Source organism: Macrosteles quadrilineatus, unplaced genomic scaffold (assembly GCF_028750875.1).
Source record: "Macrosteles quadrilineatus isolate MER2022 unplaced genomic scaffold, UCM_ALF_1.0 Scaffold_1__1_contigs__length_201487025, whole genome shotgun sequence".
Taxonomy (NCBI): Eukaryota; Metazoa; Arthropoda; class Insecta; order Hemiptera; family Cicadellidae; genus Macrosteles; species Macrosteles quadrilineatus.
The window spans coordinates 164,653,340-164,678,027 of record NW_026542594.1 but is presented as its reverse complement, the minus strand read 5'-3'; the positions used below and the strand labels follow the sequence as shown (position 1 = coordinate 164,678,027).

At 32.1% G+C, this 24,688-nt stretch overlaps 1 protein-coding gene and 1 long non-coding RNA gene across 2 annotated transcripts in view; both read left to right on the top strand.

Annotated features, from left to right (window-relative positions):
* The window catches only part of LOC129002315 (protein kinase C-binding protein NELL2-like), a 57,643-nt gene that overhangs the window by 17,240 nt on the left and 15,715 nt on the right, over window positions 1-24,688 (top strand). The window lies entirely within an intron of this gene.
* LOC128983114 (uncharacterized) lies at window positions 868-7,485 on the top strand. The gene is made up of 3 exons (XR_008489796.1): window positions 868-941; window positions 3,541-3,643; window positions 7,091-7,485. It is a non-coding gene; the product is annotated as an uncharacterized LOC128983114 (long non-coding RNA).

Sequence of the window (24,688 nt, the reverse complement as noted above, 5' to 3'; positions counted from 1 at the left end):
TTTTATAAAATTCCTAATAAGGCACTTAAAACTATAAAAAGTATTGTACAAGTGTGGTACCGGTACTATGTGAGTACTATACTATCATTATGTAATATTTTGTGAGAACTATGTATTAGAACAGAACCGATGGGGAAGTGGGTACCTTTTCTCTATTGTGGACTCATAATGTTTCCCTGAAATCCACGTGTAATGCCAGTGAAAAATATCTGTAATCGTAAGTTGAGTGTGTTTATGGCCTTAAGATTTTTACAAAAGTTTGTGTTCGCCACGAACATGTAAACATAGGATAACTATTTTAAGAATGAAATATCCTGTCATGGGCTGTGTGCACTTTGAATAACGAGTTGTTACCTATTTTTCATTATCAACTGCTTCATTTAAATTGAATAGAGTAAAATGCTCACAAAGGCAATACCCACAAAATCTTGCCTATGTGATATCATTACATCCCAGCTAAGGATACACTATATATGAGGCTGTAATGGACCTGGGAAAATAACATTCACCGTCAGTTAAGCTGTCAACTTCTAGGTTTAATAATGTTATAGATGTACAGATATATTTTATTTGCAAAGCTTTAATATTATTTTGAGAGTTACAATTGGTGCAGTTGTTGCTGGTTTAATTGACAATAAATTTCAGTTTCAGGTTCATGAAAGCCAATTAAGTCATAGCACTTCCTCAAACCGTAGACTTTTTAACAGTACGCTGTGGGTCCCATCATCACGATTTTACAGATGTGCAGTTATAGCAGTTTTAATGACCCCTGTGACAGTTCAGCTTTTGAGGATCCAATCAAAGCAATAGAAGCAGTTAATTTCAGATCAAAATAAATTAAATTTACAATGTTTAAAGTTGTTGCAGGTGCAAGTGACAATGAGGAAAACATACAAAACCCAATTCAAAGTGAAAAAACCTTCTTACTTGTTAAAGAACCGGTCAGTATGCTAAGTCTACATTGGATATCCTTACAAATTAAAAAGGCACTATGTTAATTTTATTTAACTTATAACTGTAATCTTATAGCATTAAAAATTTTGTTCATTTTAATCGGGTATTTCTTAGTTTAATTTCTTCAAAAACCTTATAACTGACACACAATTTTTCAAATATGTGGATTTAGCTAAATACTTTTATTTTTAATACATATGGCTACACGCAACAATTAGAAATATGGAATGTAATATGTTGTAGATTATTGATGGAACTGTAGTTTTAACTTAAGTCTTAGATTTAGAATCTTTAACCCTTAATTTGGCAAACAAATCTTTTTTTTGAAAACTACTTTTTCCTTGCAATATTTCGATCAAAAAGGTCCAAAGGAACTTCAAAAAAATAATTTTAAAATTCTTATAAGTATTTTTCACAATTTTTTCATGTGTGCCATTTTTGGCACTTTGCCAAAGATGCGGAGATTTCTCTAGGAATCTCATGTTGAATTAAATACAACAAGTTTATCTGTATAGCACTTAAAAATAAATTTTAGTGGTTGAATAAGTCGACATTATCACATATTGGATATCAAAATTGTATAACTATAATTATATGTAAGATATAAAAAATCAATTTCTCCACAAAAGCTATCAAACCAATATAAAATTTTATAAACGTCATTATAATAAATGAACTAAAATGTATACACATATAAAACCTCTACAAAACTATGTGATTACAATAAAAAAATACATTATTATATAATTTATTGATATTTCATTAGTCATGTCCATCAGGAAAATCGTTTGAAATTTCATTAGAGTATGTCCATCAAGAAACGCCATCTACTTTTGGTGAAACCCCACAAAACAATTGCTATTTTCATTCAGTTACAGCCTCGCATTGCACTTTGAACACTCTATCGACGATTTTTTATTGTTGCAAAATCTGGATCGACCTCTCTTGATGTATACAAAGAAAGGGTAGTGTCCAACACCATCAAAGTGTACATCTTCAAAATACATCAGAACAGCTGGTGTGAGAAGAAGTAAATCCTTGTCTTTTAGATCTTGTCTTTTACTCCTTTCTTTGGTTAGCGATTTAAAAATCCCATAACTAAAATTTTTTAGTGACATATTGTCTTGTTGGTTTTCAGTTTAATTATGTTCAACGTGGCAGCAATGCGTTATTCCACGTTATGTTGATACGGTGAGCAAATATTTGTAAATACCAAAGTCTTTATCGGAATGCACAATAAACTTTCATATAAGAAGATTCAATTTCAGGAAAACTCTTTTTGGTAGATGTTTGTTGCATGGATGGTCGGGATTTTTTGTAAAGCCAAAGTCTTTTCTAAACAGCCTAGTGCAAAATCTTTCCTCACAAAAACATTTTTATTTTACAATTTGTCGAAATAAGAGACATACATTTACAAATATAAATACCTTTCACTGTTTTATAAACAGTGTGCCACTTTAGGCGTGCTCGATAAACTAAAAAGAAAATAACTGCATCTTTGGTAATGTGCCATTTTTGGCACGCCCAAACATTTTCATTGTTCCCTGGTTCTTTGGCAATGTGCCATTTTTGTCACACTCAAATTGTTTGGTTTATAAAAAAATTAATATTCATATTTAAGCTAATTACTGACCTGGGTTATGTTTTCTCATCTTTAATCTGTGCAAATCACTTAGATATATAAGTAAACAGCCTAAAATATTGAAATAAGAAGTAATTTACTAACCTTCTACACTAAGCCTCCATACTTCCTTTTCTATATGTTGGTCTAAAGTGATAGTAATTTCCAAAACATCCACTTTAGTGCACTAAACCATAATAGCAATAGGCAAAGAACCTTTGGACGCCGTTTGTTGGAATTAAAAAGTTAACAGGCGGACGTGACATTTTTTTGAATTCTCATGTGCCAATAATGGCACGCTGTCAAATTAAGGGTTAAACTTGCTTTACGTAAATATTTACCCCTTTTCTTTGTAGACGGACAAAGTTAAATTAAAATAGCAGTTTACGCAACGATTGCGTAAAGATAGTGTTAATGACACGAGTAGAAAATGTAAGGTACGAACCTTAATAACTTCTACGAGCGTCATTAACACTATATACCCGAGTTGAGTACACTACTTTACCTACGACAGTGTTTTAATGACTAAAATTCACTAATCATAACTTCTAAGAGAGGTTATGTTTTCGATTATAACCTCTCATTGCCACTGACAGTGATGCAACTAAACATTGTACTAAAAACGTATTGCACCAATCAACAATTAAATTGGCCTGAACAGCTGATTAGTTGCAGTTCGAATCATTACAGTTTTACTTCTCTCTCAATCCTTGAACCGCATTGGTCCGTTACCCGTGTTGTTAAGTAAAACTATGCTGATATGTAAGCAAACAATGCTGTTATGAGAAAATGTTCAATTCCAAGAACTGAACTGAAACGGCTACTTTAAAAAACGGTCGTAGGTAAAATAACATTATTTGCTTTAATATGTAAGTATTTATAGAAATATGAGAATGATTGATGAAAATGCAATATTTTGAAGCCATCGACCTGTAAATAGACGATTGACCATTTATGTGTTACAGAAAAAATGGTCGGACGCTCTTTTTGACTGCATGGGTCGTGGAATGAATCTGGCGTCAATCGAAAATGATGATGAGTGGAACGCTTTTCTTGGAACCATAAGGCGTAAGTAGTTTTTTAACACATTACACTCAATTGTTGCACAAACCAGTATACCAGTTAAAATTATCCAAATATTTGATAAAACAATTTTTATATTAATTAAGTGTAGTTTTTCCAAACCCCGTTTACATAAATTGTACAAAGGTTAAAATACATTTTACATTCTTGTAATTCCTCTGTTCCGAGACTGGACTACACGTTTGGAAAAAAAGCCCAGGGTTTGGACCGTTCTTCTACACAATACATTAAAAAACTCTAATCTATCTATATAAATAAATAATTTATAAATAAAACACTTTTTTAAAACAAAACGTTTTTAAACACACTAAAAAGTAGAAAATGATTTATAAATATGTGGAGAGTATAAATACTTTTAAGATTTAAAACAAAAAACGTGGGGTGCATGCAATAGATAACTTACAATTGCCTTCACCTATTGAACTAATGTATTATTATCAATTGCATGCACCCCACGTTTTTTGTTTTAAATCTTAAAAGTATTTATACTCTCCATATATTTAAAAATTATTTTCTACATTTTAGTGCGTTTAAACACGTTTTGTTTTAAAAAAAGTGTTTTTTATTTATAAATTATTTTCTACTTTTTAGTTTTTAATGTGTGTGGATGTTAAATCTATTTCAAGCATCAATATCAGATGAAGACAGAGCATGTGGAAATCTAAGGTTTATTTGAGTTTCTTTTCGTATAATTATGTATGGGATTGAATGTATGGCCTACCTACTAACTATAAATATATCAATTTATTTAATTTATTATTTACTTTATACAATACTGAATAAATAACAATTGACATTGTAACAATTCAATATTTTCACTAATATTTTTTTAATAGAATAATTTAATTTCCACCATATGTTTTTCATTTTATCTAAATGTCAATTCCTTTTCAAACCATATATAGTAATTAATTGTCCATGCAGACCAATAGGTAATACAATATAATATAGAAATTTTCAAATAACATAATTTTATGTAAATATATAATAGCCTATAACTTTTGTAACAAAATTGCTTCAAATTCAATATAATTTTATTTAAATAACTTTTCAAAATTATAATATAGCTCTATAGCAAATGAAATTTGTTATAATATATATGTGTAAACAGTGGCCTACAATTTTATGTGATGAAGTCAGCATTGACATATGTGAGTGCAACAATGCATCAGACCTTCATCACTTCCAATAGAGCCAAGATAGTATGAAGATGTAAATTGGACACTACATATTTAATATCAAAATTTTATAAAAAAAAGTACATTATTCGGACAAAATTAGTGGAATTTGTTGAAAGAAGACCCATCCTTGTTACGAACATTAATCATTTATAACATCAAGAATTTTGCTGCAAAGAAGACATCAATTTTGGTGAGATCACTCCAATAGACATTTTCCCCTTTGGAAGCCATTAAATTTGTTTTTTAGGCCTAACCTGTAGACTCAAATTCAAAGTCAAGAACTAATAGAAGCTTAACTTATTCAGAACTATTATTAATTCAACCAATCTATAATTCGAACATACTTTATATTTTAAAACAAAATTTAATTAGGCTTATATCACAAGATTAAATTCAAATGCCGCTTGATCACCCCACCTGAGATAAAGATCCTTGCAGTAAGTTATAACACTTGAACCTAAATTAAAACCATTGTAATAGGCCTAGCCTAAAGATTTTAAAGTAAATTCATTTCCCACTGTTTGTACAATTTATTGTGAACCCTTTTCTTTTCTTTTACTATCAGTTTTGTATTAAATTAATAAACTTAAGTTTCGATACTATACATGGAGTTTCCATTGTAGACCTAAGTTAAAGGTTGATTACAACATTATTAACAAACACCTTTATATATGGAATCAGATTGTTTATCTTTATTTTTAAATTTTTGTTTGTATAAAGAATCTCTTGGGATCATAACCTGTACCTTTTAACCTCTGCTCTTCGAATTGTCAAATTTAAGTATTTACACCTTTAATTGATATATTTACATTCTTTCAAAATGTAAACATGGAAAACTTGGAAGCCCGTGGAGCGTAGCCAAAGGGTAATATTAAAATTAAATGATATAATATTGCATTGTCATCCACTTGTGAGCTATGTTTCAAATTTCAAGCCTCTAGCTCATCAGGAACTTCGTTTGAAATTAATATCAAAATTATAAGGAAAGTGAGCTAATAAAAACAAGCCCATGGGGTGTAGCCCAAGGGAAATATGAAAATTTAGCATTGTCATCCATTTGTGAGCTATGTTTCAAGTTTCAAGTCTCTAGCTCATTGGGAAGTTAGTATCAAATTGATTGCAAAATTTGTAACGGACAAGAAAGCGAGCTAATAAAAACGTTTTAAAATTAATCCATTTTTGATGGTATTCTATAACTCGGGAACGAGTGCACCGAATTGGACGATTCTTCTTTGTTGTGTTCCTTAGTGCCGATTTTAGGTTTTTTTTTTAAATATTTAAATCAAATTCTAAATAATGGTTGGATGGATTATAAATTTTCATACATAAAAACCTTGCCCTGGCACTAAGGAACACAACAAAAAAGAATACCATTGGAGGGAAATGTTTTCATTAAACTGTGGAATACAATAACACGTGTTTAAAAAACATGTGTTAATTTTTCACCTAAAGGTGAGTGAGTTTAGCTAACGAACTTCAACCTGAAAGTGAGTGAGCGTAGGGAACGAACTTCAACCAGGACGTGATTGAGCGATGCGAACGAGCTCATATTGAAAATCAACGAGCATTTGACAAAAAACCACATTAGGACAGGACGACGTTTGTTGGGCCAGCTAGTAGTGTATAAAAATAAAGAACATTCTAAGCCCGCTTTTCTGAATAAAAAAAAGTCAACCGAATACTTGATTCCCGTACGTAGGACGAGCTTACAGCTAGTTTGTTATAATTTTATTACAACCTAATTACAACCATAAGGCTAAGGCTCGTATTTTGAGTTTTATGACTGATTCGATAATCTAAAGCCAGCTTGGTAATCTGTATATTTGGCAAAGTTTTTTAATGTGTAATTTAATGTTAAATGTGTGGATGTAAGTCTGATAAACAAATTTTGAAGTTTGCATTAGCAATACAGAGATTAAGTGATGCATGCAGAAGTCAAAACAAAGGAAGATAGTGCTATCATCTAAACAGGCTAACAAATCCTACCTTCCCTCTTCTCCAACACCGGGGTCGTCAGTCGTCGTTAGGCTCTCACAACGGTTAAGTAAGGTTTGAAAATGCCACACGTTGGCGTTGGTGCGGCGAAACGTCAGAAACAGAAAACTTTAGTCTGTTATTTTATTTCTGTATTTATTTTTGTATTTTTAATGTGTGTTTGTGGGTGAAATGGAAGTTTGGTGGTTCTCCCTATTTCAACAAGTTGAGTTATGCCCAAATATATTCTCTAACTGAATGCCGTTTATGTTGACAGATGTAGAAGAATATGTATGGATTGGTGGTCATGATTTGGGTAACTATCCGAATTTTATATGGATATCCACTGGACAACGACTTTCATATACCCGCTGGGAAGTTGGTGAGCCAAATTCGTCTAATTGTCACTGCTTGTTAGCTACCAATGAGGGATTTATGAACCAAGATTGTTCCTTTGCTCGTAAATATGTATGTGAGCAAAGAAAAACTATAGCTGAGAAGCCAACTCCTAAATATAGATCATAGGCATACAATTTGATCGATAATTAAATATAAAGTTATTTTTTCAAGTTGCATTTGTATTTCCCGCAGTTTTGCGTCCACCTTTTTACATATACAGCCATTGTAATTAGTATTTAATTCCAATTCAAATAAAGAAAAATGTCAAATAAATATTGTTATACATCGTTTTGCTTTCTCCCCCTACCCAGAGTATATAAATAAAGTATTGTTTTCATCAAAACCTTTAAGATTGAGTATTGGGATATGTCCGTTTTGGGATCACCTGAATCCCAAAAACACTCCCACCACAGCAAACCTCCAGGCTAAGCTAATTTCCATTTAACTGGTTGGATTAAACACAAAAATATTCCCTTCATATTGTCAGATTTATTTTCTATCTAAATTACATTACTATTAATGATTACTTGGACTTTCTGCTACAGAGAAGGTAATAAAATGTGCCATGAATAAATAATTAGAAATATTTCCCTAAACAAGCAAACCACGACAACAATTATTTATACTCTGTAAAAAATAACATGGAATCAAATAATAAGAGTTTTTTATTGTTTTCTCCAAAAAAATTAGGCATACAACAATGCCTTAATATACCAAATATTTTGTATTTTAGGTTCTACAAAATTATTTGGAAAAAAACTGTAAAATTTTGTTTTGATAATATGAGGAATGATTTGATTATGCTGGTTCACGAGCTCATTTGAATTGACTTAGATTTACACGTTTGTACAAAATTCCATTAAGACCGTAAGCGTTTTCCTTGAGTTATAGATAAGGGACACTCTGCTTAAATACTCTCTTCGAATAAAAGAGTTAATGAGTTATAGTTATCATGTTAACGGATAAATATAGGGTGAATCACGTAAGGTGTCCACTATAGGAGTAGTGGTGAACCCACAATATGAAGGCACTTGGGGCGTTTTTCCCCATAAGAATAACATGGTGGGCATTTTTTAGCCACTTTTTTAAAAATCCAGCCCATGGTCTATACAAGCCTCTATTAATGTTCAATACCATTGTATAACTTCATTACTATTTCAAATCCACATCCATTCACATGTATATTCTCAAAATCATCAACTTGACAATGCGAGGTTTGTACGCGAACTCGGTCCAAAGTTAGTAGGGAGACTAACCTTTCTCTACTAACCTTGAACTCGGGCATGCTGCTGGCCTTGAGTGCGACCGGTCTTCTCACTATGAACAGCAACACTGACATCACATCAAGGCTACTTCGGGTACCTCCGCCAAGGTTCGGTGAACCCACACGAGCAAGTGAAGAAGCGTCCATACCACTGCAATTAATTATGCAAACAGACCAGTCTCGGGTGTTCTATTCAATGTCGAGAGGGGGGGTATTGCAAGAGAGAGAACGCGGCGCGGGAGAGAGTGGCGACACATGTCTAGACAGGTCCCTGGCGCCAGACACACTGACCTGATTGATGTGATGACAGGTGACAGGTGTCAAATTAAATTTGTACTTTCATATTTTAATTTTCTCCAGAAATTGTTAAAATAAATTTTACAAATACACTGCAATTGTTAAAAATTATTTTATGAATTGTAGAGAATTCACTCGCTGGGAATTATATAAAAAGGCGGGGAAAACCGGTTCCTTCAGTCAGTCCCCTTCCGTCGCAGCCAGCGCAGCCATCTTGATCTCTAGCTCCTCCTCCTCTGGTAAGTTTTTTTTGCACATGTGGGGCTGGGCTAGTGGAAGGCGTCGGCACCGTGGACCTGTCAAGACATCTGGCGCCACGCCCCTGTCCTGGCATCCAATAGAACACCTGAGACTGGTCTGTCTGTATAATTAATTTCAGTGGTATGGAAGCTTCTTCACTTGCTCGTGTGGAAATGACACTTAGTTAAGTGACTGCCTGTTTGTGTATTTATTATTTGAAACTTAGAGTTTTTCTCAATATAATTGTGACAGTCAAACTTAAACTTTTAAGTCCCAATTTTTGAACTTAGAAAAATTTTTACAAAGTTTTTTCTTTAACACTTAGATTATTTTTCTCCAATTACACTTAGTCGTTTTTTTATGTGACTTCTACTATACAAAAATTTACTAAGTCCTGATTTTTAAAACTTAGCCAAATCTCACTCTCAGAGTTAACATAGGTAGTCTTTCCTATTGTAAACACACTGTATAAATGTAAACTCAACATTCTGAGTTGCTAAAAAGTATTTTTTAATTAACAAATTTAACTTTTAAGATTTAGTTTTGACTTTGAAAATTGCAATTGTTAAATCTTATTGTATAAAATTGTTTTGAATATTAAAACATATATTTAAATTTAGAATTCTGATTTAAATTATTATTTCTCATTAATTGAAATTTTCAAAATGTATTTTCTTCTAAAGAGTTTTTCTCAATATAATTGTGACAGTCAAACTTAAACATTAAAGTCCCAATTTTTGAACTTAGAAAAATTTTACAAAGTTTTTTCTTTAACACTTAGATTATTTTTCTCCAATTACACTTAGTCGTTTTTCATGTGACTTCTACTAAACAAAAATGTACTAAGTCCTGATTTTTAAAACTTAGCCAAATCTCACTCTCAGAGTTAACATAGGTAGTCTTTCCTATAGTACACACACTGTATAAATGTAAACTCAACATTCTGAATTGCTAAAAAGTATTTTTTAATTAACAAATTTAACTTTTAAGATTTAGTTTTGATTTTGAAAATTACAATTGTTAAATCTTATTGTATAAAATTGTTTTGAATATTAAAACATATATTTAAATTTAGAATTCTGATTTAAATTATTATTTCTCATTAATTGAAATTTTCAAAATGTAATTTCTACTATATAGAAGATGCCAACCTAGGTTTTTAGTTACATATATAAAATGAAGACTACATGTCAACATTGCTCTGCGTCGCTCTCCAAGAGCACTTGATACGCCACTACAAGTTAAAACATCAAATGAAGGTAAAACTGTGTAAAGTTTGTAATTTAATCTGTGATAGTAACATAGCTCTAAAATCTCATATATTACAAACTCACAAGACTTGTAGTTTCTGTAAAAGAAATGTTGTTGGTCATTTTAAAAGACATGTAAATTCTTGCAACAAATGTCCATATACAATGATTCAATTTGTTGGTGAATCGATTAAAACTAAACTTAAAAATACTCTTCAGTCTTGTCCTCTGCCAATAAAATGGACTTTAATAAGGAGAATCAAATTTATTAAATATACAATAGATCAAAATGGAAAATTTATTAATGAAAAAGAATGTATTGCAGATTTTAGAAGCCTTACCATCCTAACCATTGAGAAGAGAGATTTAAAGTCTCAAATAGAAAATGTACTTTTAAAGATTGACGCGTCGATTCATAAATATCAAGTGCAAGGCAGTGGATGGATATATGACCATACTAAATATTGGCAGTTACATGTTTACAAATATAAGCCCCTAACTCCAAAGTCATATATTCCAACACCAAAAAGTATTCAATTGACAAAAGCAGTTCTAAATATAAGAAATTTTGACAATAAATGCTTCCTTTGGTCAATTTTTGCAGCTTTATATCCAAGGAATTGTATCAATGAAAGTGCTAACAGGGTCTCTAACTATACACCCTATGAAACACAGTTAAATATGACAAATATAAAATATCCCGTAAAAATATCTGATATAGATAAATTCGAAAGACAGAATAATATAAGTGTCAATGTATTTGGAGTTGAAGACCATAAATGTGTATATCCATTAAGAACAACCAAACTAAATAGTAATATTCATATAGATTTATTATTATTACAAGAAGGTCGTAAATCACATTATTGTTTGATTCGTGATTTTAATAGGTTAATGCTGCGGTCTACAAAAGATGACCATAAGAAGCATTTTTGCAAGTTTTGTTTACAACATTTTTACACTAATGATATATTAGAACGTCATACAACAATTGTAAGAACTTTGATGCTCAAAGAGTGGAAATGTCTAAACAAGATACATTACAATTTAAAAATTTTAAATATCAAATTAAAGCCCCATTTGTAATTTACGCTGATTTTGAATGCTTTATAAACTCTAACAACCATACTCTATCTGGATTTGCATTTGTCGTAGTAAAAGATTTAAAAATTATTTCTGAAGAGTTGTACAGTGGCACAAATGTTATAGATGTGTTTTTTCAAAGATTATTTCAGACTTATGATTATATTAAAAATCAAATGGTAATATATATTCCCTAGTAATGACTCCTGAGCAAGAGGTATCTTTCCAAAACTCAACACACTGTCACATTTGTGAAAAACCCCTATATTTTGATAGGGTACGTGATCACTGTCATTAATCTGGCCGATACCGTGGAGCTGCCTACAATGATTGTAATTTAAACTATAAAGTAACAAAGAAAATACCAGTATTCTTACATAACTTGAAAAATTATGACGGACATTTAATAATGCAACACTTGGGAAAGTTTAATAATTGTAAATTAAATTGCATAGCCAAGGATATGGAAAAGTACATTTCATTCTCAGTTGATGATTTAGTATTTTTAGATTCCTATAACTTTCTGTCCCTTCCATTATACAAATTAGCTTCCAATTTAAATACATTTAGATTCATAGACAATCCACTACTACAACGTAAAGGCGTATTTCCCTATGAATACATGACGGGACCAGATAAGTTTACAGAGTCTCTACCCCCAATTGAAGCATTCTATAGTACTCTAACTAAAGAACATATCTCTTCCAACGAATACGAACATGCTAAAAATGTCTGGACCCATTTGAATATAAATAATTTACAAGAGTATCATGATTTATATCTTAAAACAGATGTATTGCTACTGGCTGATGTCTTTGAAACATTTAGAGACCTGTGTTTAAAAGATTACAAACTTGACCCCGTACATATGTATTCACTCCCTGGACTAACATGGGAGGCCTGTCTTAGAATGACCGGTATAAAATTACAATTATTTCAAGATATTGACATGCATTTGTTCATAGAAAGTGCAATCAGAGGAGGAGTCAGTATGATTTCTACACGTTACGCTAAAGCCAATAATAGATATATGGGCGAACATTATGATCCCAATCAAGAGAGTGTGTATTTAATATATTTAGATTGTAACTCGCTATAATCTACAGCTATGTGTGAGGCACTACCTGTGGATGGATTTCGTTGGACTAATGATATAGACTACAAATATCATCAAAATGATGAGTTTGGATACATTTTAGAAGTTGATTTAAAATATGATAAAAGCTTACATGATTTACATAATGACTATCCATTAGCACCAGAGAAAATGAATAACAAATTAATACCTAATTTAAATAACAAAACTAAATATATTTTACATTACAAAGCATTACAAAAATATGAGCAATTGGGTTTGATTGTTACAAAATACCACAGAATTTTAAAATTTAGACAGTCAAAGTGGCTTGCGCCCTATATTAATTTTAATATTGAAAAACGAAAATGGGCTAAAAATGATTTCGAAAAAGACTTTTACAAATTGTTAAATAATAGTCTCTTTGGTCGAACAATTATGAATCAACGAAAGTTTCATGATATATATCTCAAGGATGAGTCACTATTAACAAAATATGTCACTAATCCAAGGTTTGATTGTAGCAAAAAGTTTGATAACAATTTACATGCTATACATTTAAATAAATTAGTTGTAAAGTTTAATAAACCAATATATTTAGGAATGACCATTTTGGATATTAGTAAAGTAATAATGTATGATTTCCACTATAATTATATGTCAAAATTTAAGAATAAAAGATTTCTAATGACAGATACAGATTCTTTAATGTATGCTATAGTTACAGAGGAGTTTTACAAGGAAATAGAATGTGACTTGCACTATTTTGATACCTCTGGATATAGTAAAGGCCATTTCTTATACTCTGATAAAAATAAAAAAGTCACTGGAAAGTTTAAAGACGAATTGGATGGTCATATTATGTATGAATATTGTGGTTTAAGACCAAAGTTATACTCTTACATTCCTCTAAAATGGTTATATGAAGAAGACAAGCAAGCTTTAGAGGTGAAGAAAGCTAAAGGAGCTGATGGTGCTACAGTTAAACATCTCCTTAGACATCAACATTATTTGAACTGTCTTGCAACTGGGCAAGACTACTATGAGAATGTGACAAGAATTAAATCTACAAATCATCACCTTCAAACCTTGACCATGAATAAGAAAGTACTATCGTTTGACGATGACAAGAGGTTTATTCTAGAAGATGGCATCAACACCCTTGCTCTTGGTCATTATAAAATTGATCATACATAAATCTATATTTGCCATTATTCTTTGACCTTTCTTTGTCTATTACAAAAAAGCCATATTTAGTTTTATCCCAACATTGGTGGCAGAGATTTCTAAATTGGTTAAATGAAAAGTCATTACCAACATGATTGTTATATACATGTTTTAAATTTAAATCATCTTGTTTAAATAATATTAGGAAATTTACATTATCACGTAAATGTTTGTGTACTTTGCTGTAAGATTGACACAAGTAAAAACAGTTAATATTTTTATGTCGACCCATTGAGAAAAATTGTGTAATATTTTGACTATTTATGTCATCAAATACAACAACTGACTGTGATTTTACATCATTTGGTGTGATTTCACAGTCAGTAAACGTGTGTAATTTCACTTCGTCACACAAACTAAATATTTCAATTATTTTTTTATATTTTTCTTGTTCTAAAGATTTAGATATTAAATATAAGTTTGTAAATTTTAATCCTTCCTTTCTTACAATTAAATTGTAAATTACAACCGTCTTCCAACTTCCACTTGGACCACAAATAACACATCGAATATTGGTAGGAAATAGACCCAACTTCTTTGGTATATACTCCTTAGTATGTGATATTTTAAATTTATGTTTTTGTTGAATAAAAGACATTTTTTATATAATAAAAATGGTAAAAAATGATAATAAGAAAACATGTAAAAAGGGCAAAGGTTTATTCCTAAAGCCTTACAGGGGTCGAGGGTTATTGAATACTCTTATAAATAACCTTCCATTTCCACTTCACATACCATCATATCAATACTGTGGACCTGGGACGAATGTACGTGAGAATTTAGCTAAAAATGTACCTCCAAAAAATAAACTAGACTCTTATTGTAAAGAGCATGACATATTCTACATGAATAATCCCGATACCGCTGCTCGAAACAAAGCAGACATGAGATTAGCAGACTTAGCTTGGACTAGAGTAACGGCCAAAGACGCAAGTCTTGCTGAAAGAGCTGCTGCTTATGCCGTGACAAATTTGATGAAGGCAAAAGCAAAAATGGGAATGGGATTAAAATTTAATAAAAAAGATGGACAACTACCAGCTGTTAGAGGCCGCAAAAGACGTGCCTCACTTCAGAGGGGTGTACCTAAAAAACGAGCTAAAAAATCTAACACCAAGAGTAAAAGAGTGCGGAATAGTTAATTTAGACAGTTCATCTGGCACACATTGGACAGCATATCGTAAAAATAAAGATATTGTAATTTATTTTGACCCATTTGGAATCCAACCTCCAAAAGAAGTAATTAAATATTTTGAGGGATATAAAATATTCTATACAACTGATCAAATACAAGATTTAAATAGTTCTATTTGTGGAATTTTATGTTTATCATTCATAAAAAATTTTTGTTTATAAAAATGGATTCATTTACTATAACATTTTCGGGTACAGAGTCAGAGCTAAAGTCAGTGTTCTTTCCTCCCATAGAATTAAATGATGATTATGTAATTGGATTAGTAGTTTTTCAAAGTTATAATTCTATATTTAATGTTAAAAAACCTCTAAATACTTTAACATATTACAAAGTAGAGAAAATGACATTACCAAAAGGAGAGATCTCTGTCGATGATTTAAACCAGTTATTAAATGGTAAACTTAAAGTTATAATAGATAAAAATGGAGAAGCATTTATTAATACTAAATCCAAACTTTTATTTAAATTGCTTATTCCAAAATTAAATCAACTTAAGGGCAACAAATTAACCATTAGAGAAGGTGATGATGTTTTCTATTATGACCACAATGCTCCAGTTACAATAGAAATTTCTGAAGGAACATATGAGGTGGTTGAGCTTGCAAAGGAAATTCAAAAGCAAATCCCAGACTTTTTCCTTACAGCTAATAATAAAACTATGAAAGCGACACTACTTTCTAGCCACGTGTTTGATTTTACAAAACCATGTTTAGGGTCTGTTTTATTGGGATTTAAAGGTGTTTCTACTCCTGGTGTTCAGTTTGAATCTACAAATAAAATAAACATTAATAATGTAAATGTGATTAGAGTAAAATGTAATATTGCAAATGGGTCCTATTTAAATGGCAACAAATCACACACCATACATAGCTTTTATCCAGAAGCTCCTCCCGGCTACAAAATTATAGAAGTTCCAAGAAATATTATATATTTTCCTGTAAATAAGAGAAGTTTAGATGTTGTCAGTATTACATTTGCCGATCAGCACGACAAGGCAATTGACTTTAACGGAGAAGAAACTACAATTACTTGTCATATAAAAAAGATATGAGAATTTATAAGAGTGGGCAGCTATCTATAAGTGTACTAAATGCTAGGTTCCTAAAGTCAATAGGACTAAAGTTAAAATTTTCTATTAATAAAAATGGAAGATTTTCTAGATGTTACAGGGAAATCCCAATTCGACGATAGTGTGGTTAAAATTACAAATCACTCCTATGTTCCCCACAACACTTTGGCAATAAATAATTCTGATAAAATTCGAATATGTATTAATAATCAAGATTTGCTAACTCTCCCATGTAGGAGTTATCTGTATATTAAGGGAGAAATTGAAAATCATGATAAAGGTCATTTTATAAATAATGCATTTGCGTTCTTATTTGATGAAATTAGATACGAAGTTGCAGGTAAAGAAATATACATTGTAAGAAACCCAGGAATTTCTAGTCTTATGAAAATATTGAGCTCTTACAATAAAACTACTAAATTGTCAAATGTGGCATTTGAATCTGACACAAATTTAAAAGAGTTCCATAAAGGTGGTAAGCTTAGTACATGTTTGCCATTAGAGCTGTTAATGGGTGTATTTGAGGATTTTAATAAGGTATTAGTAAATGTCAAACAAGAATTGGTGTTGAAAAGATCCAAAAATGATTTGAATTGTATATTAACAACCGCTAGTGCTCCAGCCAGTGGCACTGCTGATATGATTCCCAAAATTACACTTAACTCAATTTAATGGGTGATGCCACATGTGACACCATCAGATGGGGAGAAGTTACAATTACAAAAGATGTTATTGCAAAATAAAAATTTGCAAATTGCATTTAGAAGCTTAGAGCTGCATGAACTTCCATCATATCCCAATACCACAAGACATACATGGTCAGTAAAGACTTCTTCAAGTTTGGAGAAGCCTAGGTATATTATATTTGGTTTTCAAACAGCTAGGGATAATAGTGCACGAAAAAGAACTGATGAATTTGATCACTGTAAGTTAAAAAATCTCAAAGTATTTCTAAACTCTGAATATTATCCTTATAGTGATTTAAATCTCGATTTTGAAAATGGAGATGTCTCTAAAGCTTATGAGATGTTTATGAGGTTTAGAGAGACTTACTACAATACTATCCCAGATCCTATGATTAGTAGGGCTGAGTTTATGAAGAAATATCTACTAATTGTAATAGATTGTTCTAGACAGAACGAAACAGTGAAGGAAGGAATTGTTGATATTAAATTAGAGATTGAAACTGCAGAAAATGTACCAGCAAATACATCTGCATATTGTTTGATAATACATGATAAAGTGTTTGAGTACAATCCTTTGTCAAATGAGATAAATAAAATTTAAATAAAAGATGAAAAACATTCAACAAGAATTGGTTGACTCTGCAAATCAAATACGAGAGAAATATAGAGCTTTAAAAAAGTGGCAAGTTTCTAGAGGCTGAAGAGAGGTTCCAAACATTCCAACCTTTAATAGAGCCATTAAAAGAATTAAAAAAATCGCCAAAACAGAGAGGCCTCGAATGGAGATACTCCCAATGACTCCATCTAGAATATCAATGATACCAAGATTACAACAATCCACCCCACAGAAATTAGATTTTGGTCTTTTAGCATCAGACTATTTAGGAAATTACCTCAGTAAAAGTAGTATGACAGACACTACATATGGTATTAGACGGGAAGCAAATAAATTTTTTATTGGAAATAAGGAAGTTGATATTTCCAATGATGATGTTACAGTTGCGAATAAAACTTACAAGGGGACAAAAGGCTTGTGGCAGTTGTTAACTTTAAAAGAACCTGAGGATTATACTCCGGCTGATTTGCAAAATTATAAAGAAATTTTGGAAGCTACAAATGGGCATTTAAAGAGTTACAAAGATGGTGCACCAATTTCAAGTAATAGACATACTAAATATCTTAATATAATTAAACCTCTATTTAAATCTGTTGGTGAAGGTTTGAGACAAGTGACTGGTAATAAAATAGACTAAATTTATTGGGCTGATCCTAATGAGCTTGTAGATAGGTTAAGACTTCTTTGGCTAAGTCGCCAAGCCGGTAACTCAGGAGTGGATAATGAAACAGATTCCATTATTGAGGAATTGAGAGAAAGTGGTATTATTTATTAAATAAAAATATGTTTATAGATAAATTTTATCGTTTATACAATCCATATAATAAGCCTGCAGAACCCAGGGCTAGTCATGAACCTACTTTAAATTTACAAGATGATAGTTGGAATTGTTTAAACCGTAAAATTGGTAATGTTAAAGATGGGGAGTTTGTAGATGATGTATCAACTTTGGGACAGACATTAACTAGAAAAGGTGATGTCTTTTTACAAGGTAAAACTAAATATGAGTTTTTAGAATCTAAGAATAAAGATTGGAATGCTAAAAAACAGAAAATTACTAATGTGGAAAAGGGTGAAAGTTTAGATGATGTGCCCACTTTACAACAGACTTTAATACGTAAAGACGGTGGTACATTTGTACAAGACAATAATAATTATGAATTTTTAGAATCAGAGAATGGTGTTTGGAATGCTAAAAAACGGAAAATTACTAATGTGGAAAAGGGTGAAAGTTTAAATGATGTGCCCACTTTACAACAGACTTTAATACGAAAAGAAGATGGTAAATTTGTACAAGACGATAATAATTAATTATGAATTTTTAGAATCTGAGAATGGTGTTTGGAATGCTAAGAAACAGAAACTTAGCAATTTGATTGAAGGTACAGATAGTAAAGATGCTGTGAATGTTTCACAAGTTCCAAAAATGGAAGCAGGCTATTGAGATTTTAATAATAAAAGGTTAGTACGTGTTAAACCTGCCATTGATGACACTGACTGTGTTACAAAAGAACAGACTATAACTTTTGATAAAAAAGAAAAATGTTGGGATGCCAAAAAACAATATATAAGAAATCTACCATTGGGAGAATATTTAGATGATATTTGTTTAATGTCACAAGCTATGTATTATGATGGATCAAAATTTGTATATGGAGGAAGAAAATTTAATTTGATGGAATACAATCCTGATTTATTAGTTGCCGACCCTACATCTTTGAGCGGATTTAAGTATATAGATAATAGACCATATATACCAGAAAACTATGTATTTAAAAGAATGGAAGATAATCTATTGATTGGGGCTAATGGTAATATATTTACAGTACAAGGAAAGAGTGATGTTATAAAAAATGAATGAAATTGCATACGAACTTCATAAGCCTGCAAGAAAGAATTTCATTAGAAAGTCTTTTAAAGTATTGGGTATAAACGAAACCGTACAAATAGATTTAATTGATATGCAAAACTATGCTAGAGAGAATTCTGGCAATAAATATATTTTAACTTTAATAGATACATTTTCTAAAAAAGCTTATGCTGCTCCACTAAAGAATAAGACAGGGTTAGTGGTTACAGAAGCCATTAAAACCATTCTACCAAAGGGGGTTAAAAACATTCAATCTGACAATGGAAAATAATTTTTTAATCAATATTTTAGCAAACTAATGAAAAACTTAAATATTAATCACTATCACACTTTTTCTACAACTAAGGCTGCAATTGTGGAGAGGTTTCAGAGAACTTTAAAGAATTGGTTATATAGGGAATTTAGTGGCCAGGGGAGTTATAAATGGTTGGATTTACTTCCAAAGTTAATTCGAAAATATAATAATAAGGTGCATAGATCTATAGGTATGAAGCCTAACCAAGTGAGTATTAAGAATAGTAAATATGTGCATGAGAGGTTGACTTCTAAAGTAGTGCAAGTTAAGAAGCCAAGATATAAGGTGGGTGATAGCGTGAGAATGTCCAAGTATAAACATGTTTTTAGTAAAGGTTATACCCCAAATTGGACAGGTGAGCTATATACAATAGCAGAAGTTAAGAATACAAAGCCTGTGACTTATATCTTGAAAGATGAAAATGGCAATATAATCAGGGGAGGCTTCTATACAGAGGAGTTGTTAAAGACCAAATACAAAGACATGTATTTAATAGAAAAGGTAATTAGGAGGAAGGGTGATTTATTGTATGTCAAATGGCTTGGATTCCCAAGTAGTCAGAATTCATGGATTTCCACTAAGGATGTCCAAGGGAGCGCGCCGTGAGCCGGGAGCGCGCCCGAGTTCGCGCACAAACCTCACACTATCAAGTTGATGATTTTGAGAATATACATGTGAATGCATGTGGATTTGAAATAGTAATGAAGTTATACAATGGTATTGAACATTAATAGAGGCTTGTATAGACCGTGGGCTGGATTTTTTTAAAAGTGGCTGAAAAATGCCCACCATGTTATTCTTATGGGGAAAAACGTCCCAAGCGCCTTCATATTGTGGGTTCACCACTACTTATAGGTAATAATTTCTAACTTCTTAATACAAATATTTTGGTGAAATCAGAATTTTATTATTATATTAGTTAAAACTGGTGACTCTTTATATAAAAGTATTTGTAATATTTTTGAACATCCTTTTTTAATGCAGGTATCTCTACTCTTAGTGAAGAACTGGTATATTTTTATCAATAAATAGTTTTTAAATGAACACTTTACGAATATTTTAGTAGTTATATTAGCATGTTTAGCCTCTGAATCACGTAATTTACTAATAAAAGGTTAAATACCTGTAGTACTTGTCCGTGATCCTGTGTTTTAGGTCAGCGACCCAGGTTTCGAACCTAAAGGTTCATTTTCAAGCTGATACCATGGTTAAACTCCTTCTAAACACATAAATCCTCTTCATAACTGTGAAGAGTCGTTGAAGACACGAACACGAACACGAAAACACAAACATTTAACAAAATTGGCCAATTGAAATAATACTGGTACGGTAGCGTGCGTGGTGTAGCCGGCAAAAGATGAGTCATGACTGGGCACGCGTACGCGTCGATGTCGGAGCGTGACGTATGCGCCCCCTACCACTCCCGTTGTCGTCAGATCCTCGCATCACATTGACACTGCCATCTATCATATCTATTGCTGTATTGTAGATTAAATTTGACTCGAAGGATAATAATAGGTGTTCTACTTCGATTTTGTTTAAAAACAACTCAGTTAGTACACTGGACAAAGGTGATCCCATGGCCATGCCTTCATTCTGGATGTAATATTCATTATCAAACATAAAATAATTCTGTTTTAATACTGCTTCGGTTAAGATTAACAATTCATCTTTAGCGTGATCTGATAATGTGGAGTTTTTATCAAGATTATTCCTTAGAATATTTATTGTTTCGTTGATTGGGACATTAGTGAACAGGTTAACGATGTCAAAGGAGGCCATATTGTATCGTGGGTTGTAATTGATTTTTGACAACTTGTCGACTAACTCTATAGTGTTTTTAATGGAATGGCTATTCTCTAACTTAGTTTCTTTACGAATGATTTTGTCGAGAGTCTTAGCTATTTTATAAGCGGGCGAAGGGGTGAAGTTAACTAAAGGTCTGATCGGGATATTAGTCTTATGGATCTTCGGCAAACCACGTAATATTGGTGCTTGTGGTTTTGTCACTTTTAAGTATTTTATTTCATCTGCAGTTAAAAGGTTGGTGCTGAGAGAAATGATTTTGTTTATGTCCTTTGAAAACGAGGAAGGGGTCATGGCTTAAAAGTTCGATGTTGTTATCGTTGATGAAATTGTGGACTTTGTTGACATAATCATCCTTGGTTAAAATAACAATACAATTCCCTTTATCCGCTTTGGTGATAACTGCGTTGTTTTCTTGTAGTTTATTTTTGATTGAAGCAGCCGTAAACGACAAGTTCTTATATTTTGCGGTATATTTATTTCTTGGAACAGGGTTTTTTAAAACGTTCTTAATTTTATTTGAAATGCCAACTCGTGAAATGTCACGGGCCTCAGTGGATTTAAGGTGTTTTATTGTTGTTTCAGCATTAATGAGCTCAGTTATTAAACTATTTTTCCTGCTGTCCAGGAAGTTGAAATTCAAACCTTTGTTTAATAGGCTCATTTCTGAATCATTGAAACTGATGTTGGTATGGTTTACGACCCTAGGATGAAATTTATGGTTGCATTGTATAATTTTGGTCTGTATCTGGGCTGAAATAAGTGCATCTATTTTTTTGGCTTGAGTTTTCTTTTTAGCTTGTACCTGTCTGTTAATTTGCGTATCTAAATGATTAAAAACAGTTAGCTGGATTGATGGATGTAGATTATGCATGAGTTCCAAGTGCTTATTGAGTAGTAGTTTATTAAGCATGGTTTTTTTACTGTATAAATATTTTATCTCAGTTTTAATCCAAACTTTCTCAGCGGTTCTTTTAGCCATTTTAGCAGCCACGGTATTTGCTTTGGTCTTAAATGCTACATATTTTGGCACTAGTCCGTAATCCAAACATCTTTTGTTAAAGTTAATGTTTTCAATAGTCTTGAAGAGTTTTAACTTGGTATTCTTGTAGTTGTAGGGTAGTTTAGCTTGACAAGCTTCTAATTTCAACATGTTTAGCCTCTGAATCACGTAATTTACTAATAAAAGGTTAAAGCAGTATTAAAACAGAACTATTTTTTGTTTGATAATGAATATTACATCCAGAATGAAGGCATGGCCATGGGATCACCTTTGTCCAGTGTACTAACTGAGTTATTTTTAAACAAAATCGAAGTAGAACACCTATGGTCTGATAAGAACCGCCAGAAAGATAAGATAATATTCTATTGCCGCTACGTTGATGACACGTTCCTTCTCTTCAATGGTAACATAAGACAGCTCAACATCCTCAACTCATATCTTAATTCCATCCATAAGAATTTAAAGTTTACCTTAGAGGAAGAGAACAACAACAAGCTAAATTTCCTGGACGTAACAATAACAAAACATCCCAACAATTTCACTTTCAATATCTACAGGAATCCAACCACGACTGACCAAACGATACATTCTTCATCCCATCATCCGTACAGTCAAAAAATGGCTGCATATAATAGCTTTGTTCATCGACTTATTTCTCTACCACTTAATGAAGACAGTTATAACGAGGAACTTAACATCATAAAACACATAGCAGTATCTAATGGATATAAAAGCTCCATCATAGACAAGATAGTAACTAAACATAAAAATGAAAGTAGGCCTAAGTTGTTAAAAGATAAACAGAAATACGTTTCCACTGAGTATGGTACAGTTTTGAACAATAGCCTTAAATCTGAAATGACCAAAAACTATTTTAAAATGTCATTTAAAACGTCAAATAAACTATCTTATCTCTTAAAACCCCGAATTGTACAAAAAACTGCTAATTTTGATAAGATAGGAATTTATAAAATTAAATGCAATGACTGTCCGTGTTACTACATTGGACAAACAGCTCGTTCGTTTAAGCAAAGATTTAAAGAACACCTGCCTAAAAAATCTACTAAATCTGCCTTCGCAAATCATTTGATAGACACAAACCATAATTACACCGACATTAATACCAATCTGGACATATTGCATTATTGCAGAAAAGGCAAACATATGAACACCACCGAAGAGTTCGAAATATACCGATCATCTAAAAACAGTCCTACCCATTTGCTCAATGAAAAATTATCCTTCGAGTCAAATTTAATCTACAATACAGCAATAGATATGATAGATGGCAGTGTCAATGTGATGCGAGGATCTGACGACAACGGGAGTGGTAGGGGGCGCATACGTCACGCTCCGACATCGACGCGTACGCGTGCCCAGTCATGACTCATCTTTTGCCGGCTACACCACGCACGCTACCGTACCAGTATTATTTTAATTGGCCAATTTTGTTAAATGTTTGTGTTTTCGTGTTCGTGTTCGTGTCTTCAACGACTCTTCACAGTTATGAAGAGGATTTATGTGTTTAGAAGGAGTTTAACCATGGTATCAGCTTGAAAATGAACCTTTAGGTTCGAAACCTGGGTCGCTGACCTAAAACACAGGATCACGGACAAGTACTACAGGTATTTAACCTTTTATTAGTTATATTAGGTCTTTTGCCGGTAATGGTGGCCATAGTCAGACACCTCACAAAAATTATGTTTATGATTGCAATAATAAATTAGAAAGTTTTCCCCATGGGTACAGTTCTCGCAGCTAGTCTGGGCGCGCGGCCGCGCTAGGGCAGGGGGTGTAGAGGGGAGTGTTTATTGCTCATTTCCAAAAACATTCGGCCCACCCGGCACACTGGGGTTGTTCAGCGCCTCACTGCTGTCTTCATGGCTTTGGCGTGGGGGACGGTTAGTACACAAGGGTTCGCGCGCCCAGACTAGCTGCGAGAACTGTATTTAAATATGGTTCTTACAAGTACAATATTACGTAAAATTAAATAAAAAAATATATAATTATGTATGTATAAAAATAAATTCTGACATAGGTATCTATTATATTATTAAAGTGATACAATCAAATTTTATGTAAACGGTTAAGGTCATTTACCAAATAAAAATATAGGCATATGGCACATCAAAATGAAGCGTAGAGTGTGTAGATTTGCCGTAAAGTATTGATATGGACGAATTTCGTAAGGGCTCTGCCCCAAAGGCTGGTTTCCAAGGGGTTACGCCTGGCATGCTTCCAATGTTTAAATGATTTAATTTAATTTAGTTAATGAAACAGCTGGTCAGTACAATTAATTAACTGGTATTTGTTTATTTACTCGAAAAAGATGTTTGAGACGCTTTATGTAGATTGAGGAGGGTTATGTTTGGTTCTAAGTGAGGTTGTGTGCGTTTTGTATTGGTCAAAGTTTCTTTTTTTTTATTTATATAGTAAGCTACATGTGAAGAGGCTTGACTAAAATTGAAGAATTTTGGTAAAAAATGTCATTTATGAAGCATCA